We start from the raw sequence: 21,197 nt of genomic DNA, 5'->3' as shown, positions 1-21,197 counted from the left end.
CACTAATGGTTGTCTATTTTTGTGATACATGCTATATAATGTTTATCTGCAAGCATAATACTATCACATTCCCAATAGCTTCTCCCAGTTTCCTGATCCCTCCCTCTAACTGGTTTGCTCCCTCTTTATGGCTCACCTCTTCCAGACTGTCTCTTCAACTGGCAACCTGCCTGCTCTTCACATTACAGCAGGGCTATTTATACTTTCAGGGGTCTCCAAAGAAGGAAAGAGGTTGAAAACGTAAACTGTACATAATTTTAGGCAGCCAACTCCAGTTTTTTGGACCCAAGACTGAGCTTTGAAGTTTCTTTGGGCTTAAACTTCGTGATTTCTGTATTTTGCTTCGTAATTCAATGCACAAACTTACTTGAGAGCTACAACAACTCATTAGTTTTGTCCCACTGAGACTTTCACATAAGAAAACTATTCCAAATAGGACTTCTAAAACAAATTAACCAGTAGTATTTCTCTAGCAAATGATTTTTAAAATAAAATCTAGGTAACATCAATAGGGCAAGAACATATGTTTTTAAGGCTAATGGCATTGCTTTCTGTTACCAATAAACTAAATGTTCAGGTTTTATTGACAGCTACAAAGAAAGCAATACAAACAAAACTACTTTATCAAAAGGTGGTAATTTTTCCCACTTTAATAGAGAAAGTATTACTGACATATGAAAGCTATTGAGAAACAAATGAAGTACCCAAATTTCGAACACCCAAAATTATTTCACTGCCTTTCTTGGTTAAGTCTACCACCATCAGAAATACAGATGTGGTTAGCAAAGGAATATTATCCCTCTGTCTTTAGCTGTGCAGGTGTGGTTATATACATAGTTGTTTCAATGTTACACATCTTCTACCTGCAAACAAATAACTATTATGACATTAAAAGGAAAAAAAAAAAGCTGAAGAAAATAGTAAGTACTCCTGATTGGGAAAAAAAAAATTGTCTAAGGAAAATTTAGCTATTCTCCATAAGTAATCAGATTAGCATTTCGCTAAAAAGGAGTCAAACCAAAATCTTTAAGCTAAAGTACTTCATATATGATCACGGGTCCTTTCAATCATTAAACTACTAGTGCTAACATGCCAAATACAATGCAATCAAATATAAGTTTACGAATTCAACTTTTCTTTGGTCTTCAAGCCCGAATGGCCTATTTTTCATATGAGCCTCAAACAAAAAAGCATAAACCTTACTGCAAAACCAGTCTGCATTTGACAATCAATTGTCACTTGTTAATAGCATCAGGAAAACAAGTAACAATTCCCTAAAATTTCCTTTATAACCTGAAGAGAGAATATAAGGAGACAATTCAGATGTAAATGCAACAAAATTTAACCCCAGCTACTCTGTGCCCAGCACTAGACTAGGGACTTTAACATGTTATCACAAATATTTGTCCTCCTTTTTCCTCCCTTGATAAATTCAGAAAGCTACGTTTCTCAATCCTCAGTGCCCTTCAGATTAAAAAAGCAAAGCCAAGGTGAGAGGGTGGGAGATGATTACAAACCAAAGAATTTCTGTGATAAACTCAAATTAAGTGTTTAAGATAAAATCAGAACCTGCCATAATATACAACAGATTCTTTCAAAGGCTAAAAAAGTTTGCTTCCAATTACCTATATTTAATTCTATCTAATAACCCCATGAGAACAAATAGTATCTTTCAATCTGATCGCATTAAAGAGAGGTGGCCCCAAGTGTCTTACATTCACAACTGCAAAAATATTACTTTATGATTTTCCCTACTTCAAATTTATGAAATGCATTTATTTTCCACTAACATGCCGAGGTATCTTTAAAAACAAATACTAATCTTAGTATCTTTCATACATTAGGCAGAAAAAAATATGGTTTCATTTAGTCAAGTAAAAAGGCACCCCAAATTCTACAAATCACCATGAAAATTTTAAAAATAATTTTCAACACTGGTTAGATAGTAAAACAGGCTGTTCTTTACATAAACTAATGATCAACTGAGGCCTTCCCCAAATGAAACAACAATATTTAAAGTAGCTACTACCTGGAGACTTGGGTTGTGTTTCAACTCCTAAAACCTGCTGCAGTTTTAAAAGTTAATCTAACTGGAATCCTCCCGGAAGTCAACAATTTTGAAAAAAATACTTCAACATTAGTTGACAAGTGTAATTTTTTTCCCCTCAGAAAGACACCTTGTGGTGACATTACAATAGTTTCCATGGAGGCATGAAATTTAAACTTGTTATATTGTATATAATAAAAAGAATATTAAGATAAAGGGCTTTTTGTTGTTGTTGCATAATTTGATTAAGTCCCAAGACTTAATTCCAAATCTTTACCATGGAATTCCAAATAGCAGGGAAAGAACATTTGAAAATAAGAGTTAAGAACAGATCATCGCCATTTTCTCCACAGAGAGAAGTATTTACATTTTAACTCAGTTCATACAGCTGGGTGTTAAGGAAGCATAGAAAGGCAAATACGGTAATAGCTTGAATTATAAACACACGTGAAAAGATGCCTATTAAGATGGTTAATGGCAAAACTGAAAATGAAAATAAGGCATACCGTCATACTTCGTATAACCAAGAGTCAAGGAATCTAGGTTAAAATAATAAAACATGAATAAGACAGCCATGTTCCTAACAAAAAGAAAAAAAAAGTGGAACGGAAAGAAAAGATCACAACATTTTAAGGCAACCATGGGGAAAGACTGCTTTACGCCTCCACTGTTTACTAACATTTAAAACTAGCATTTCTAGTCAACACCTGGATTTGAAAATAGCAGCACGGAAACACTGTCCTTTCCAACGTAAACCCAACAGAACATTCTGCAACGTTTTGAATAGTAAATAAACATTAACCAGAATAAAGTATCGTTCGCGTATTTCCACCTTTAAGGACCAATGGGAAAAAATTAAGAGCTTTCTTTCTCCCATATACAGCCTTAGCCCCTCTCTCCCCTCTTTTATTTATTGCTCTTGTCGCGGGGCTAATGAACCCTAAACTTCTTTTTCGTCTTCGCATTAATTGAAATGGGGGGGGCAACGAGAGAGAGAAACCCAGATGACAGAGAAACTGGAAATTAAAAACCGTGGCGTTTCTTGCTGGGTGAAGGCTAGGAACACCCTGGAGGTTTAGCAAAACAATCCTGGATAGACCCCTCTTAACAAATACTTTAAACCCAAGGCAACACCATTTTTCGTATGTTTAATTTCTGCTTTTGAAGGGGATGGCAGTTCTCCCAGATGAATCTTCCCGAGTGCATGCCAACCCATCCCCAGAGCCCCCGGCAGCAGGGGTTGGGGGCTCTCGCCCCAGTTCTGAATTTGCAACGAGGCCCGGAAATCGGTCCCGTTACAGCCGATTTCACCCATCAGGAATGTGCTCCACCCCCGCTGCCTCCCCGCGGCGGCCGCCCTCGGTGTCGGCTGCTTCAGCGGCCGGGAAGGGCTGCAGGGGAGCCCCGCCTCGGCCCGTCACAACACTGATGGGTCGGCCGCCGACTCCACAGACTACCCGGGCCGTGAGGGCAGAGCTCGGGGCGGATCCCACGCTCCGCCGCAGCGTGCGCGGCCCAGGGGGCGCCAGCGCCGGGTCAGGGCAGGGGACGCGGAACCAGCCCGAGGCCTGACCCCCAGGACCGGCCCCGAGCCCGAGAGGGGGCGCCTTTCCCGTGGGATTTCTGAATCCATTTCCGTCCCGGGGAGGGGCGCGAGGACAGCGGCCGTGCCGGAGCGCCTCGAGTGGAAACGGGAGCCGCCCCTGTCCTCCCGCACCCAGGAGCAACCTCCTCCCGTTCCGCCCGTACCTTCAACTCCTCAGAGCGGTGGCGGGTGCCGGAGTGCGGGTGAGGAGGCCCATCTCTCGGCGGCGGCGGCAGAAGCCGAAGGAAGTACGGAGGAGGGTTCCTCAGACCCGCCGAGACGCCTCTCAGCTGGGGCGGGGGGAACGCAGAGGAGGGGTCCCGACGGCCGCTTTCCCGAACTCCTCCTCCGCAGTTCTGTCTTGACGGCTGTTCCCGGGAACCAGCGCCCCAACTGCCATTCTCCCCCTCCTTCAGCCCCCGCTGTCTCCGCCTCCTCCTCCCACTCCTTCCTCCCGCCCCCGGCCCACCCCGCCCCGCCCCGGCGCGCCGCCCGCGTGCCGTGCGTCATGGCGTCACGCCCACCGGGCCCGCCGCGGGCGGCTCTGGGAGGCTGTCGTTCGCTCGCGCACGTTCGGCCTGGCTCGTCTTGGCGGGTCCCGCTTGCGACCGGGTGTCGGGGAGGGCCGCGTTCCGCTCGTCCCCTATGCGGGCCAGTCAGTCGCCCTTTCTGCCCCTCGGCAGGCAGCACTTTGCCCAGAGCGGGCGGGGCTGTGGGGCAGGTGTCGCCTCCGAGGATGGGTGGGGTGGCTGGAGCTGCTCCCGACGTGGTGGTAGACGCTGGACTTGAGGACCCTGGCTTTTGGCATTCCGCACGCCATTTATTACTCGTTTCTTTGTGTTCTCACGGTTCACCTGTTAGGTTGGCAGCCCCAGGGAGAGCAAGGCTGGGATGTTGCTGCGAGTTTCTGCTCCTTTCCGCGTGGAAATGTCTTCCTGAGAGTGGCGGTGCTCCCGCCGCTTCGTTCTTAACTGTTTTAGAAGACCTCATTCTTCCGCAGGGGCTGCTAGCAGCAGCACTTAGCCGCAATTTAACACCCTATGTGAGGGTGCAGAGAATATTTGCCACTCGCCTCTTCCCTTCCCCCACATCTCTTAATTTCACAAAGTCGCTGAAGTATTCAAAATTCATACTTCAGTACTTACTGATACATTCTGAATTACTTTAATCCAGCTTTAGCTATTCCATCCCCTTATCCTTTAAACCAGTCATACCTCCCCTTTGAATTTTTTAACCTGCGTATGGTTTAGTATCAGTTCTTTTTAGTTGAATAAACCATTCAGTACAGACCTGGTCCATTCCTTCATAGTTGATTTCAAGATTCAGAGTCACTCTTCCTTGGAATACTGAGAAACGGAATGTGATGGATGCTGGACAGAATGTCCATTCGCCATCTGTTACTTAACTAAATATATCATCCTATCAATCCTTGTTTTAGTATGTCTGTCTAATTTAAATTAGAAACAAACCAAGGAGCCATGGTCTTTCAAACAGTACTTGGTATCTTTGGTAACCCAGTAAATGTTTACCAATTAGAAAACTAAACAAGTTAAGCATTTGGTCCAAGTATTTTTTTTTTTTTTACCACAAACACTAAAGGAAGTCATAATGGGCATATTTATTTTCATTTATTGAAGTTTTAAAGCTGTTATATATTCCTTTAAATCCTACTTGAAGGCTGCCTGCAATTTAATCAATGAGATACTTTGTACAAGTAGTACAACAATAGTATAAGTTAAATGGATTTATGGAACAGTACTCATACGTAATATAATCCTTAAGAATATATCAACATGTTGAACATTTCAGAACAGATGGGGCATTGGCTTGGAAGGAGGTTTTGAGGAAAGAGGCTATGCAAAGTGGAAACGGTCTTGTACTCTGTACAATTGTCTTTTCCAGAGATGCCTTTTCCTGCTTGTCTTCTTGAAAACTAGAGGGATTTCCTACGCTTCACTAAGGCAACATAGATCTGTTTAAAAAACAAAAAAAACACAAATATCTATTGAACATCTCCACTTGAATCCCCATAGGTACCTCAAACTCAGCCTGTCCAAGACAGAATTTCTCTTTTCCTCAAAACTTGTGTCTCTCATTCACCCAGGCCCAAGCCAGAGACCTAGGATTCTGGTCATTTCCAATTCATAATTAACCTTAAGTTCTGTTAAATATCCCTGTACTCTCTCTTCTGTATCCCCCTTCTGACTTTAGGGCAGTGATTTCCACTTTCCACATCAGAATCCCCCGAGGAGCTTTAAAAAAATCCTGATGCCCAGGCTGCCTCCACTAATTAAGTCAGAATCTCTGAGGATGACACTCTAGCATCAGGATTTTAAAAAAACCTCTCCAGGTGATTCCAATGCATAGCCATGGTTGAAAACTAATGCTAGGGCCTCATCATTTCTCACCAGGTTACTGCAAAAGCACAATAATTGGCCCCCGGTGCCTTGATTTTTGGCAGCATTCTCCTTTCTTTCCCTATTCTCTTCTAATTCATTCAGAATCAATTCAACTGGGGCACCTGGGTGGCTCAGTTGGTTAAGCGGCTGCCTTGGGCTCAAGTCATGATCCCAGCGTCCTGGGATCGATCGAGCTCCTTCCTCAGCAGGGAGCCTGCTTCTCCCACTCCACCTGTTTGTGCTTTCTCTCTCTCTATCTCTGTCAAATAAATAAATAATACTTTTAAAAGAAGAATCAATTCAATAAATATTTAGTGCCAAGTATGTGTATGGCGGGGAAGGCGGGGAGTTTCCCCAGAAACTGGGAATACAGAAATGAAAAAGATAGCCCTTGTACCTGGTCTCATAGAGCTTACAGTCTGGGGGAGTGGGGTGACACAGTTGGGAAAGGCAGAAAAAACAACAAAGAAATATAGGAAGGGAAATAAATTTACCTGCATGACATATAGAAACCAGGGAGGCTGTTACTTTAGTTTAACATCTGAAAATAAGTCTATTCCTCTGACATTTGAGCTGGGTTCTACAAGACAAAAAGGAGGCAAACAAGTTAAGAGGTGGGGAAGGTAGAGGGAAGAGCAGGTGCAAAGATCCTTGCAACACAAACTTGCCAAGTTCCAGGGAGCTAGAGGCTGAAGCCTTGTCAGTAAGAGGGAGTATAGCACATGGGGTTAGAGAGGTACAAGGAAGCCAGATTATTTAAGACATTTTGAGATCCTGATAAGGAGAATTCTAAATGGTTGATATGATGTGTGGTTAGACGCAACGGATTTTTAAGTGGAGTGACAGCTGATATACCTCTGCAAAGGATCACTCTGGTTGCTCTGGGGATCATCGTGGCAGAGCAAGAGTGGAAGAAGGGAGATCAATCATGAGGCTACTTCAAGAATCCAGGAAAGAAATCTTAGTTGTTTGGACTAAGGTGGAGTCAGAAGAGGATGGTTTTGGTATTTGTTTTAGAGGTAGAATTGGTAAGACTTGCTTGGAATGGAGTAAAAGAAAGGAATGAGAGAAAGAGAACAATGCCGCTACTCTTTGTTGAATACATGTTACCTGACAGGTGCTGTTCTAAGTGCTTTAGAAGTATTAAGCCATTTAATTATCATAAGAGTCCCAAAAGATAGGTCTGTTTTTTTTTAAAGATTGTTTGTTTGTTTGTTTGTTTAACAGAGAAAGAGAGAGAGAGAGCACACAAGCAGGGGGAGTGGGAGAGGGAGAAGCAGACTCCCTGCTAAGCAGGGAGCCAGGTGTGGGGCTGGATCCCATGACCCTGGGATCATGACCTGAGCCAAAGGCAGATGCTTAACAGACTGAGCCACCCAGGCACCCCAAGATAGGTACTATTTTTATCGCATTAACAAATTAGGATCTGAGGCTTGAGAGGGTAAGTAATTTGCCCAAAGTTACATAGCTGGCAAGTGGCAGAGCTGGGATTTGGACCATGCAGGCAAGGTAGTCTGGCTCTACAGCTCATACTCTTTTTCCACCCCAATCATAGTCCACTCCATTGGTGTCACAAAGTGAAATTTTCAGCCATGTCAAACTACTTATAATACCACAAATCCTGTCTCCTTTCTCCCTTTCTTTCCTCCTTCATCTTTCCTCCCTCTCTCTTACACATGAGCATTTACTTTTCTTTGTACATGCTGTCTACTCTGCCTAGGATGTGCTCTCCCCTTCTGTGCCTGGCTCAATCTAACAACCTTCACTGATTCTTGTAGGCTAGGTCAAACCCATCTTCTCTGTGCTTATCTCCAAAATTTTCTATGTAAAGTGCTTCATTATTATTTGTAGATCTTTCCCATTAGATTTTGAAAGCAGGTAGCTTAAAGTGTAACACATAAGGGAGACAGCAAAGGGGTCTTCCCTGGGCATCGAGAGAGGCAAATGTGATAAAGCATTGTCCTTGCCTTCAAGAAGCTTGTAAACTTGTTAGAGAAACAGACACATAGAAAATCACCCTAACACCAGGGCCAAAAGTGTCATAGAAACAACATGTTATAGGACAGGACATTGGAGGCAAGAAGCTTGGCCTAAGCGTTATTTCACTGGGAAAAAATGCAAGCAGAAATGGGAGCTTGGGGGCTTTATTCTCCACCATCATTTAATATGGCTTGGGGAGGCAGTCTTGGGACCTCATCCAGGAAGACTTGGGAGATTCTCAGTTGCCACAGTTGATTCACTGGAATGTGCTACTTCCTGACTTCTCACTTTGACCTGTCCCCGTGTGAATAAGCATATTGATCTCAAGTTGGTTCAGTTCCCGACCTGGCATGGTCATAGATGTTTCTTCTTATATAAGTCCCTCCTTTGTCTCATGTATGAGGTTTCAGAGCTTGAGTTCTAGCTGTGGGACCCTGGGAAAATTACTGAGCTCCTGTGACCCACAGTGTTGGGCCCAGGGGGTAAGGCGTGAGGGTTTTGTTCTGCATGACCACAACGGGTGCCACGGAAATAGACCACACTGGGCACATTGCACCACGAATGGGCTTCACAGTGGCCCTCCTCAACATAACCCATCATAAAATAGAAGGAAAAATAGTACCTAACCCATTGCATTGTTCTCAGGACTAAATGAGTGAAAGCAGCTACAGTTCTTAAGCTTGGCATGTAGTAAACCATCAATAAATATTAGCTGCTATTACTACGTAAAGGGAAGATGGCTAGAGTGGGAGTCGATTCAGCTAGGATCTTAAAAATGGGGTCATCTGCATCCCTCCTCGGGTGGTTCTCTTAATTGTTAGGACCATATAGGGAATCTGGAGAGGAAAGGACTTTTCTCTTCCGAATTGAGAAACCTAGGCCCCTCAATGGCAAAATCCTTCAGGCAGCTGAAAGCTGAGTTGCTCTGATCCACCTATTCTCCCTGCTCCATCTCTTGCTCACGACCTTCCATGGGGGACATGGCACCATATCCTCCCCAAAGCCAGCCCAAGGTACTCTTTCTGGTGGGAAGATTAGACTCCCCAAAGGGCTATGAATCAGCTTTTAGGGTGGTATTTCTCAAAGTACAGCCTAGAACCATCATTGTCAGCATCACCTGGAGCATCTGTTAAAATAGATTGCTGGGTTGTATCTCAGACTTACAGAATCATCATCTGTGAGGTTGGGGTCCTGGAATCTAGTTTTGAACAAACTCTCCAGGAAATTCATATTACACTTTTAAGAACTACAGCTTAAGTGCTTCAGCCATTATGGTAATATCTCAAATTCTAGAAGTTTTCTTCCACAGGATCTCTCATTGGGCTCTTTAGGAAGGAGGGTATCTCATTCCTCTTCATGGGACCCATCCAGTTACCTACAGTCTGGTTCATTGTCCTGCCCACCCATTATCAGAAGTGATATCTCCTTTAACCTTCTCTTAGTGGAGACTGGATCCTCAGGCCACTATAACCCATTGCTTATTCCAGTCTTTCTTAATTACCTTCCCTATTTGTTTGATTCATGACTTAGCCTACCCTGAGTTGGTCACCTGGGCTAGAAATCCTCAGAGCCCCCTAAAACTAGAGCTGGTTAGACTTACTGCATGTTGGATGGGGTGAGTTTGGCTGACTAGGTCTACAGTGGTGGGTTGCACTGGAAGCAGGGTGTCAGTGGGTGATGAGCAAGGACTTAAAATGACCATATGTCCCAGTTTGCTCAGAGAAATCTTGGCTTATACCTGTTGTGGGGACTTAATTATTGATGGTACCCCTTTCACTCTCAAAGCGTCCTGGGTTAGACACATTATATCATTAGCCTGGTAAGGAGCCTCATGTCAAAACCAACAGTTGCAACCCTTTAGCGCTTGGATTGTGTCTCACCCACCCCCTTCCTACCCTTCCGGTCTCCAATCCCATGCCATGACTCCTTCCTCTCAGATTTCCTTAATGAAATTACTTTGGTGCAATACTTTGGACTTACATTAAGGGATTTATAAGAAAGCACCATGAAAACTGTTGCTATATTTATTCTCTGTGACTGTATCTTGAGAATGTTTTTCTTTGACTTTAGCACCTGGTATAGTTGTGTTTCCCTTTTCCCCTTGTTTATTATCCCCATTTGTTTTGTCTTCTGGATACCTAATTGTGGAACTGACAGTATTTCTCTTGGCTATGAGGAAGTTTAGAACTGTATTATGTGGCCTCCTTCTGGCCTGCAGATAAGACTGAACAGGATGCACTTTACCTACTTAAGTCAAGAGTGACTATTTCCATTTCTTCACTAACTTCAGATTTAATTTCTTGGGTGCTATGTTGTATGTATCTGTAACTCATCTTTTATCCTTGTTGAAACAAGGCAGGTATAAAAAAATGTGTATGAACACATGCCAACAAACAAACTGGTACTGATTGTTAGTTATAAAACTGAAAGGGATTATTTTAAAATGTACACAACGAATAATTTCCTCACTTCAAAATATAGTATTAGCAAAATGAATAGCATTTTAAGTAATGCTGGATTTAGCATTCTTCAACTACCTCATTATCTAGAAAGTGAAAAGATTCAAACGAAAGAAGATGAACAAAAGATTAATTTTCAAGCTGCAATATTTTTAGATATGACCCAGAACCTTATACCAAATAATGCAATGAGGAACACTCGCTAAGGAAACTACATAGCCTGATTAGATAGCATTCAGGGTGTTTACCTTCATAATGAAATCCTGTGCTGTTGGACATGAAGAAAGGGAGAGGAGGGGGACAGGTCAGGGAATCAGATTTGAGAATGTGCAGTCCAGATAATAATGATGACCCATGAGAAGGAGTTTTTGGCCAGAAGTATGTGGCCTGTAAGAGTCTCCAGACAATTATTCTTACTGCCGGCCTTGGTAATATTGCAGGAGTCGGGGGAGGGAGAGGCTGGCTCCCTGTGGTTTGCGGATAACATAAAACCACATAAAGAAATTCACTGTGATGGAATTACTGAGAAACACATTTTACAACTAGCTTATTTTGGAGGTTGCACTGAATTTATAAGACTTAACGCTAGATATTCTATGTTACTTTATGGATAAATTGGGCATCTACTTAAATCTGTTTCAAAAAATTTTCACCCTAAATTTAAGGAGATCATGCTGAATACAGTGATTTCTGCCCCTTATCAGGGTGAATATACCCATTTATCTTTCTTAAAATACAAAACTTTCAGAGAAAAAGGGAACAAACCCGAAGAGCGCCTGAAAGAACAAAGGTTAACATTTTTTCTTACTTGTATTATTTTTTAAAGTAAAAGAAATAAAACATTATAGAGTTGAAACCTCCTTTCTACCTCTCCCCACCCCAGTCCCATTTCTCTCCTCCAGTGGTAACTTCTATCCTGAAATTTTTACCCTTCTCGTTCACATTCTTTTACGACATTAAGTGCATATTCCCAAATAACATATTCTGTTGTTTTATGTCTAAACATAGTTTTTACTAAACAACATTTTTACATGAATGATGTTGTATCAATCGTATCATTCTACAGCAGCCTCCTTTTTTTTTCCCTGCTTAACATTGTTTCGAGATCTACCCATGCTGATACATGGAAATCTAGTTTATTTATTTTAAGTTCCATATAAATGTGCTTTCTTATACATGTCTTTTTTGCATATATGGGAGAATTTCTCTAGAGTATATACGTAGAAGCAGAATTACTGAAGACACTCTTTTAAAACTTGAAAAATATTAGGGCCCCTGGGTAGCGCAGTCGTTAAGCGTCTGCCTTCGGCTCAGGGCGTGATCCCGGCGTTCCGGGATCGAGCCCCGCATCGGGCTCCTCCGCTGGGAGCCTGCTTCTTCCTCTCCCACTCCCCTGCTGTGTTCCCCCTCTCACTGGCTGTCTCTGTCACATAAATAAATAAAAAAATCTTAAAAAAAAAAAAACTTGAAAAATATTAGAACCTGTCTTATGGCTGTCCTTTATTCTGATTATACCTGTAAGTGTTAATATTCAGTGGGTGAAAAAAATACATGTGTGTATTTGGATTCTCAGAGCTATTCCAGTAAAAGGTCTAAAATTGTTAATACAAGGAGATGAATATTCATAAACCAAGGTCCCTAAATTCCTGTTTCCTCATCTATATAATGAAGGTAATAAAAGTACCTCCTTAGAGTTTCTGTGAGAATTAGATGAAGTAATAAATATAAAAGTATTTAGCACATGGCGCTTAGTAATAGCTCAGTAAAAATGAGCTATTATCAATAGAGTTATTTTAAGACGAGTGGATATTGGATTCAGTGGCTTTCAAGTGTGTCAAATTGTGTTTAATATTTTTGGCAGAATCCAGCACTGAAACAGCAAGAAGATACAAAACATTAAAGGCGGGAGAAAACAGTAGGAAAAGCAACTAAGCACAAACTAACCCCTGCTGTCAGTGGGCAGCCTGTTTTTGCAGGTGCCATCCTCCCCCTACCCCGCCCATTTTTTGCCCTCCATTCTGTTCGATGGTGTTGTCACTTTAGCTCCGTGTATGCTAGCCAGGAAACTCATCAGTGATTACCAAACACAATTCTGTTTCTAGTATGGATCCAATTTTAAAAATCCCATCTACCTTTGCCAGGGGAATCCCATCAGAAATGTGTTAGAAGACATATTTAAACAGTTATTTCCTGGCAAATGTGGTCCAAATCCAAAATGACTAATTAGAAGCCTGTGTGATGTAAAAAGGTGGACAAGAGATGACATGTAGTACCTTGAATCCATCATCTAATGTTTGGGTCTAGAAGGAAGAACTTGTTACCTTGCCGAAATTCATACTTCGGAGTTAAAAAGAAAACAAAAACCAAACATCACAAGTTTGGAGCTAAAATGACTGTGCCAAGCCAATATTCCTATCAGTGATTAAAGAGACTAAGATTTTAAAATAGTTGAATAACTAAGCAAAGGAGAAAAATAATCTGAAGTCTCAGGGAGAAAAACATCTGAAGTCTCAGGGTTAGTGATCTGTGTTCAATTTCAATTTGTTTCTAGGGGTTTTATATCCTGTGATAAAATCAAAACTTTAAAACAATATATCTCAAGGATATGAGGGGAAAACTGAATAATTATTACAATGCTGTCATTTTGAGATGGTTTTTCTTCAAATAAAGATTCCGATACACTAACGTTGTATTATAATTTATTTTTACCAAGAAGAGGAGGGTGCCCAGTCCAGATTTTATACAATGCTGGTCCCATACTTCACAGGAGATCTTTAAAATGATCTCTGCATTTCAGTTTTGAATAGAAGAGAAATAATTTGGGAGCAAGCAAAAGAGGATTTAGAAACAATACTTGAGACATTCTATTTTCAGAAGTACAAATCTGCAGCACAATCAAATTCAAGGACAGATGACTAAAGTAGATGGTCAATCACCAAGAGGTATTTCTTTGTTTCCACCTTAATATTTTACTGATTTATAGACCCAATTGGAAAACAAGTACAGAGTTTTTTCTTTAAAGTGAACAATGGATTCTCCTGAAATACTACATTTAGAAGACTTAAGTAGGAAGTCTGGAGGAGAGAGGAAGTTCCTTTCATTCTCTTCTCCTTCCAAAGCCCACTCCCATCTCACTCCAATCTAACAATGAGTGCTTTTTCTCTTAATTCAGCTTCTAATGTACCTTTGCACTGATTTTTCACAAGTGAAGAATTTCCAGCCCGAGAAACTAAATATATGAATATATGTATTTGCATAATGTCATCAAAAATTTAAAACAAATGAAATAGAAAGACCCGTATAAGTAAGAGGTGATAAGAAAATTAATCAAAAGATTCATCTTTTAAATAGAAAATCCTAATAAAGAAAATATGTTTGGTATTGAAGACAGAGAACTTAAAACTAAAGGCTCTGAGCAGAGGGTTTGATTTTTGGGTCTTCCAAAGAAGCAAACACACAGTCATTCTGGATTTTGACTTCCTGTGTAGTGTCTGCTTATTTGTCCCTCTGTTTGACTTGACCAGTTCCATGGTCTTTGATTCTGGTCAAACTGTGTCATTCTAGGCCCTTTCCTTTCAGTAACTGCCCTCTGGACAAGATGCCTGTACCCAGGAATTTGGTTCTACTTTTCAGTCCTCAGCAGCTCCAAATCTTCAGTCTGTCTCCTGGGTCTCCAAGCTCAGTATTTACCAGATCTTGGCTCCATCCTACAGCACAGAAGATAGAACATAACTAACTGACGGATTTTCCAATCTTTGTTGTCAACCCCAATATTGCAGAAAATATGTGGATGTTTATGATGGTGCATTTGTGAGTATTATACACACATATCCAAATGTTTAGATACATCAATACACAGAGAAAAATTAGGGTACTTCATAATTAAAAAAAATTATTTCATTTTATTTTATTTTTTCTGAGTACCCTGGTTTTCCAAAGGGGTTTATTTGGGCAGACCTGGAAACTTATGCATCTAACAGAAGGTGTCGGGCCTCTTGGTGGTGAAGCCTGGCTTGCCCTGGCCATGCAGGACCCAGGGAGGCAGCAGGAACTTGATCTTGGAGTCCTGAAACTGCTTGACGGTTGGTCGGTGGCACTTGCGGGCTGCAGTCTCCTTCACCTTCATGATCTGGCTTGAGCGGGCCCAGTGTGGTGCCAGTGTCCACATCTCAAAGCACAGGGTGAGAGCGCCTGCAGCGGTCAGCTCCTGGCCTGTGCTGTGGGAGCCCCTGTGGGAGTGACAGCACAGCTGGATGCCGACGTTCTTTACCCACAAGGGAGATTTCTCCAACACCTGTCTGCAGTCAACAATTTCCCCTGAAGACTTCATCTTCTTTAGAAAGTGCCAGAAGAGGGACTTGGTGACCACATGATCAGGTGCAAATCTCCGCATGCAAGAGAAGGGTGGAGTGTGGCATTTGGGGTGGGCAGGCAGCTCCCCACCACCTTGTACTCTTGCAGTGTGCCCGAGGCCTTCAGGGTGCTCTCTCCGCTCTCCCAGCCACCCAAGAAAGGACTAGAATAGCTCATAAATTCAATAGACATGACACATGTCAATCATGTCTTTAATTTCTTCTTTCCTCCCTTTTTTTATCCATTTGATTAACATACTGGGTGACAGATGTCCATTGACAGATGAGTGGATAAAGAAGATGTGGCATATATATACAATGGGATATTACTCAGCCACCCAAAAGAATGAAATCTTGCCATTTGCAATGACGTGTGGATGGAACGAGAGTGTATTATGCTAAGTGAAATAAGTCAGAGAAAGACAAATATCATATGATTTCACTCATATGTGGAATTTAAGAAACAAAACTGATGAACATAGGGAAAGGGAAGGAAAAATAAAATTAAGACAGTGAGGGAGACAAACCGTAAGAGACTCTTAACTCTAGGAAACAAACTGAGGGCTGCTAGAGGGGAGGTGGGTGGGGGCGTGGGGTAACTGGGTGATGGACATTAAGGAGGGCGCTTGATGGAATGAGCACTGGGTTTTATATGCAACTGATGGATCTCTAAATTCTACCTCTGAAACTAATAATATATCATATGTTAATTAAATTGAATTTAATTTAAAAAATTTAAAAAAAAACCATACTGGGTGACAAGAGAAAACAAATCAGACACAGTCCATGTCTGAACAGTCACAGAAGTGAGAGTAAAAATTTGAGTTGGATGCTTACTTAGTCTGTGACAAAAATATGTGCTACACCAGTGTTTTAAGGGGGCTCCTTGCCTAAAGCCCTCAGAAGTGCTTGTAATCACATGACCTTGACAGTCAATTGCTGCTTCCAATAGGTCTTCATCTTTGACCCCATTTCCAGCCTGTCTTCTGTCACCCTTTCATGCATACTGAACCCTCTAACTCCTTTTGCATCCCATTCTCTCGGTCACATCAATTCCAATGTGCTTGCTTTTCCATTCTAGCTTCCGAACTTTGCATACCGGCTAACCTCAAATTTGCAACCCATTATTCATTTCTTACTGATTTCTAACATAGCTATTCCCAGCATTTCCTGTTCTTCTAAGTTCCCAACTTCCACATTCTTTCATTCATTTTATTCAACAAATACAAATTGAGAATCGACAATATGCCACCTGTGACGCTAGGTGATGGGTATTACAGTAGGGAACAAAAAAGACCCAATCCCTGCCCTGACAGATCTTACCATCTAGTGAGGGAACCAAAGATAGCTTCCCACCCATTCTCCTTTGCTGGAAACATCCAGGCCTTTGGCGAGCATCAACCTCTTAGTCTTCCCTATCTCTATGTCATCTCTCTCTGCTTCTTCTTTGTCTCTACCTTTCCTCCTATCTCAGAGGAACAGCCAATCTTATTTATTTTCCCATATGAGCTCTTGAATTCATTCACTTCTTCCCTCTTCTAATTCCTTACTCCTTATGGTTCTTCATACTTTTTATTCTGAAATAAATGATATTATCTTAAACCCTTTACACAGTCTGTATTAAATACAAAGCTGCATTTTGACTTTCTTTGATGAAAGAAATGCTGAGTACATTTGTTAACATCTTCAAATTCAGAATTGGCAGTGTCTTTGAGTGCTATCTTATGTTTTTTTCTTTTTGAAATCTGTGTTCTGTCCCAAAATAATCAGCATAGGAGCCAGTGGATTAACATTCTTGGATCTGGTCTAAACATTCTCATGAATAGTTCCTTGGCATATATGTCAGGATCCCTTCTTTTTAGATGATTTTATTTGGATTGCCTTCCAGGTACTTTCTATTTTGCTATAAAAATGTCCCACACATATAGGCTTGGTTTTTCAGTTTAATCTTAGATTGGCTAACAAATACAAGAAAAATTATTTTCCCTTTCTGATCTACTAATTTTGGATTGGTAAGGAGGAGTATTTCAGTATCTAGGAATTCTTTTTTTTTTTAAAGATTTTATTTATTTATTTGACAGAGAAAGCCAGCGAGAGAGGGAACACAAGCAGGGGGAGTGGGAGAGGAAGAAGCAGGCTTCCAGCGGAGGAGCCTGATGTGGGGCTCAATCCCAGAACGCCGGGATTACACCCTGAGCCGAAGGCAGACGCTTAACGACTGAGCCACCAAGGCACCCCAGTATCTAGGAATTCTTATAGAATTTCCTGTTAGATTTAGTAATTATTTCTCATACACAATTTACTGTGTCAATTCATGAAAACTTCTCTCCCATAGGTGATGTCACCCACTATTTTACTGTGATCACAACCTGGAAAATCCTGAGTGTATGGTCTTTCAATTCCAGTGCCTTATTTTTCGGAGAGAGGGTGTCAGAAATTTCCCCTTAGGAAAACATCTGGTTCCTCTTTTTAAAGTACTGCTTTTAAAAAAGGGCATCGCATGAAACAAGGTTGGAAAGGTGAAGAGAACATCACTGATGGTTTTATTCACTGTTGCTTTTCAAGCCAGCATCTCTTCTTCAGGGACACAGAATATGGGAGCAAGAAGCACTAATGTATTATATTTTTATTGCTGTTGACACAACCTGACAATGAGCTATTGTAGAGTTTTGTGGGGGAAACAGAAATAAATCCTGCCAAACAGGTAGGCCCTTCAAATATTTGAGGTATGCGTCCTACACTATAGTGAGAGTCTCAGACCTTGGTCCTTCTTTCAGGGTGCCTTCAATGAATGTATTACAAGAGACAGGACGCAAGGGCAGTTGGTAACTACCCCTGGCACAATGTGCCTTCCTTCTTTGGGTTAGGGAAGAGGCTCCACTTTTGACCACATCCTCAGGTCTCAGTCGCACATTTTCTTTAATGATCATGATTGGCGCTATCCCAGAGCCTCAAGTACCTAGGACCTCTTGGTACAGAGCAGGTTCAAGCTAATAGGAGAGCAGCACTGGGGGCCAAGAAAGCAGTGGTGATGAACTGAAGCAAAGGAGCTAGCTCCAATCAGGAAGAGGTCAGCAGTTAAAATCATCGAGTCAAAGCGACAAGGTGAATTTCAGTTCACTTTTTAGTGTGTCTACATGCAAAGGGTCTAGTCCAAGGGACCTGGGGCAATGTGTAGGAGAAGCTTCTAGCGATGAGCATCTTAAGGCAGTAAGTAGGTATACAAATCTTAGATCAGAGAGGCCCTTCCAAATTCTGGAAGCAGATGTATAGCCCCATGAAAAGGGTCTTCTGTGAACCAGATGAGGGAGTCATAAGGAAGTCAAGGTCCTAGATGACACAGCTGAAATACAGAGGTCTTTAGTTCCAGTAAGGAGGTGGAGTGGGGGACATCTAGAATCTGGGACTTGGCTCAAAGACTCATCAGACCATCTGGCTACATGGTGATGAGTTAGAGGTCCGATAACTCTGCTGAAAAGCACAGCTCAAATGTGACCAATTCCAAATGCCTCTGGAGCTATCCTGGCTGATACCATTTCATTGGCCATGGGAGGGGGGTGGAACAGCTTCCTGGCACCAGTGTCTGCTCATCTGGAACGGCAAGCATGAAGCTTGAGTGGGGGCAAAGGTTGGCAGTAACTGACCTGAAACCACAGGTCAAAGCTTATCATCTGATACACACATGTGCACACGTGCACAACAGCCATGGGCTAGAAAGGCTGCCCAATTATTATGACCAAGGCATTAGCAAGGAGCAGAAGCCAGATTATTCAGGAATAGGCATGAGCACTGGCCCATGCATAAGCCAAAAAACACTTGAGTAAATGGAATACCAGACAGTTTCCTTCTTTTGTAGCAAGGTCTACAGGCCTTATACCACCTAGTTCTAAAGGGTCACGTTTTGGCAGAACAAGTAACAGGATGGAGCCTGAAAGAAATGAGGAAAGATTTAAAAGAAAAAAACTAGGAAGTTCCATTCTGTTGGCTCAAAAAAGTACCACTTGCATAATTACGAAAAGCCTGACTTGGCAACCATTCATGAGAAAAGAGACCTGGGGATTTTGTTGGTAACAAGCTCAATATGACTGAGTTGTGATACGGTTGTTGAAAAAAAAAAAAAAGCCAATGAAATCTTCAATTGCATCAGCAAAATATAGGGTCCAGATAAAGGGAGGCAATGGTCCCATTGAACTCAGCAGTGGTAAGGCCTCATCTGGAGGCTTATATCTAAGCACCTTTTAAAGACAGACACATATAAACCAGCATGAATCCAGAGAAAGACAATTAGGCCATAAAAAAATCTGGAAACCATGTCACCTGATACATGATTAAAGGAACTGGTTGTGCTTGGCCAAAAGAGGAAAGACTGGGACAGGACTGTGTCTTCCAACACGTCAAGGATCATCTGATGAGAGGAGTAGCCTGAAGGTTTTTTAATCCTGAGGACAGACTGACAACTGGGTTTCAGCTCACTGACAAGCAGACATTTTAAAGAAGCAAACCAGGATGATGATAAAACTACTTTCCAAAATCATGACCTATCCGTTACCGAATACGTTCAGGTCGAATTCGAATGGTCCTATAAGGGATCCTAATTTTGCGTATGTGGAGTGGGCAGGGGAGGCCCACATAAGAGGAGTAAGGGGGCTGGATTAGCCCTAGGAATCCACAATTACTCTCCACCACCAGTCTTTTCATCTGAACCCCATTCCTTCCTACTTCTTCCAGAGTTTGCTCCCATGACTGCCCCCACCTTGTCTAGTATTTTCTCTTTCCAAAAATCCCAACCAATTTTTATTTTTAAAGAAAGGGACAATCTTCACTTAATCTTTTGTTTTTGCCTCGAGTGGGGTGCTAGTGTTGCTTTTACCTGTTCAGCATCTTTGTATTTGGAAACAGCATCCCAGTTTCTTTGGGTACCTACCCCTTCCCCCCTACTCTTGGGTCATAAGGTTAGAATGGTGTTAACCACCACCACTCCTAGGGATGATCATATGACCTTTGCCTGGCCTACTAGTGTTTCAGAAAGTGATTAATTCAGGGATGGTCATGTGGCATAAGCTGTCCAGTAAGAATCAGTTCTAAGGCTTTTACTGGAATTATTAGGAACTGCTGGGATCACTTGTTTGTTCATTGAAAAGCTGGAGTTGCCAGAAGCCAGCATGTGGAAAGAGTCTGCAAGAGAATGAAGCCAGCACAGAAAAGTGGGTGTGGAGGTGGAGAAAGAGAGAGAATATCCTGATGATATTGTTGAATCTCTGGACTTTCCAGTTACTCAAGCCAATAAACTCCCTCTTTGGTTTAGATCTCTCTCTTGAAGCCAAAATAGTCCGAACAATATGTTTGGGCTCTCCGTTTCTAACTTCTCTCGTTCTTCTCATTTCTTTACGTGGTGTCGGGGGCCCATGGCAACTTGCCCGCCCGCCTCTCCAGCTGCATTTCTCCCAGCCGGCTTTGACACCACTGTAGCCGCCCAGTGCTGGTGTGGAAGGAGCAGGCTGGCTCTGTGCCAGTCCTTCGAAGCCTGATTCCCTTGCAACATTTTTGCAAAGAACCTTCTTTTCCCTCCTACATGCTTTTGTCTCTGAGTCTTTCCTTTCACATTAATCTGTTTCTCTCTATGGCTCTTCCATTTTTCTATTAAGTTAGAATCCTGGTAGTCATCTGAGACGTATTTGTTAAGCACCTCCCATCAGGGCTAGATGCTGGTGATTCAACAGGGAGGTCAATGTATACAGCCCCTGTCATCTTGGACTGACAGTCCAGGGGAGAACACTAGCTGATGCAGCTGTGTCCAAATTGCAACTGGGAGAGGATCCAAGCAGCTGCCCTTTTGAACCTTGAGTTCACACAATGTAGGAAAGCCGTCATCATATTCTTAAGAGTTACATTTTCCCATTGCAGCAGTATGATACAAAATTCAAAAGGAACAAGAGGATAGAGAGAAGATTTTCTAGAGGTAAAAACATCTGTCCCACCCCTTCAGCACCCCTCCCCCAGGCAACTATTATTACTGCCTTATGTATAAATCCAAAACAAGTCTGTGCACATGTAAGCAAATATATATATATATGTATGTTCCCCACCCCACCCCTTTTACAGAGAGTCTTTGCACCTTCCTTTTTTACTCAATGTATCTTGGAGCAATGCTATATCAGTACCTACAAGGGTACACTGTTCTTTTTAATGGATGCATAATATTCAATAGTACAGAGACACCCTACATCACTGAAATGACCTCCTATTGATATACCTTAGGTTGTTTCCAATATTATGCTCCTACAAACAAATTTGCAATGATTATCTGAGTTATATATTATTATATATTATATATATTATCTGAGTTATATATTATTATATATTATATATATTATC

The 21,197-nt window shown here is 41.9% G+C and overlaps 2 protein-coding genes and 1 pseudogene across 4 annotated transcripts in view; all 3 read right to left on the bottom strand.

Moving 5' to 3' along the window:
- The window catches only part of RNF19A (ring finger protein 19A, RBR E3 ubiquitin protein ligase), a 53,039-nt gene extending 49,103 nt beyond the window's left edge, over positions 1–3,936 (bottom strand). For 2 of the 3 annotated variants that reach the window (XM_045805869.2, XM_045805870.2), the window contains exon 1: positions 3,797–3,936. The gene's annotated coding sequence lies outside the window, so the exon portion shown is untranslated. Of the gene's footprint in view, positions 1–2,553; positions 2,587–3,796 lie in introns of all 3 variants that reach the window. The other variant, XM_087864697.1, reaches the window with a different exon arrangement.
- Positions 3,937–6,594: 2,658 nt separating this feature from the next.
- ANKRD46 (ankyrin repeat domain 46) overlaps positions 6,595–21,197 on the bottom strand; it is a 219,115-nt gene continuing 204,512 nt past the window's right edge. The window contains exon 9 of the transcript XR_015725785.1: positions 6,595–6,611. The gene's annotated coding sequence lies outside the window, so the exon portion shown is untranslated. The remainder of the gene's footprint in view (positions 6,612–21,197) is intronic.
- On the bottom strand, positions 14,255–15,431 carry LOC123797674 (large ribosomal subunit protein eL20 pseudogene; annotated as a pseudogene).

Source organism: Ursus americanus, chromosome 9 (assembly GCF_024610735.1).
Source record: "Ursus americanus isolate L20-20 chromosome 9, mUrsAme1.1.p, whole genome shotgun sequence".
Classification (NCBI taxonomy): domain Eukaryota; kingdom Metazoa; phylum Chordata; class Mammalia; order Carnivora; family Ursidae; genus Ursus; species Ursus americanus.
This window is presented reverse-complemented; position numbering and strand designations above follow the sequence as displayed.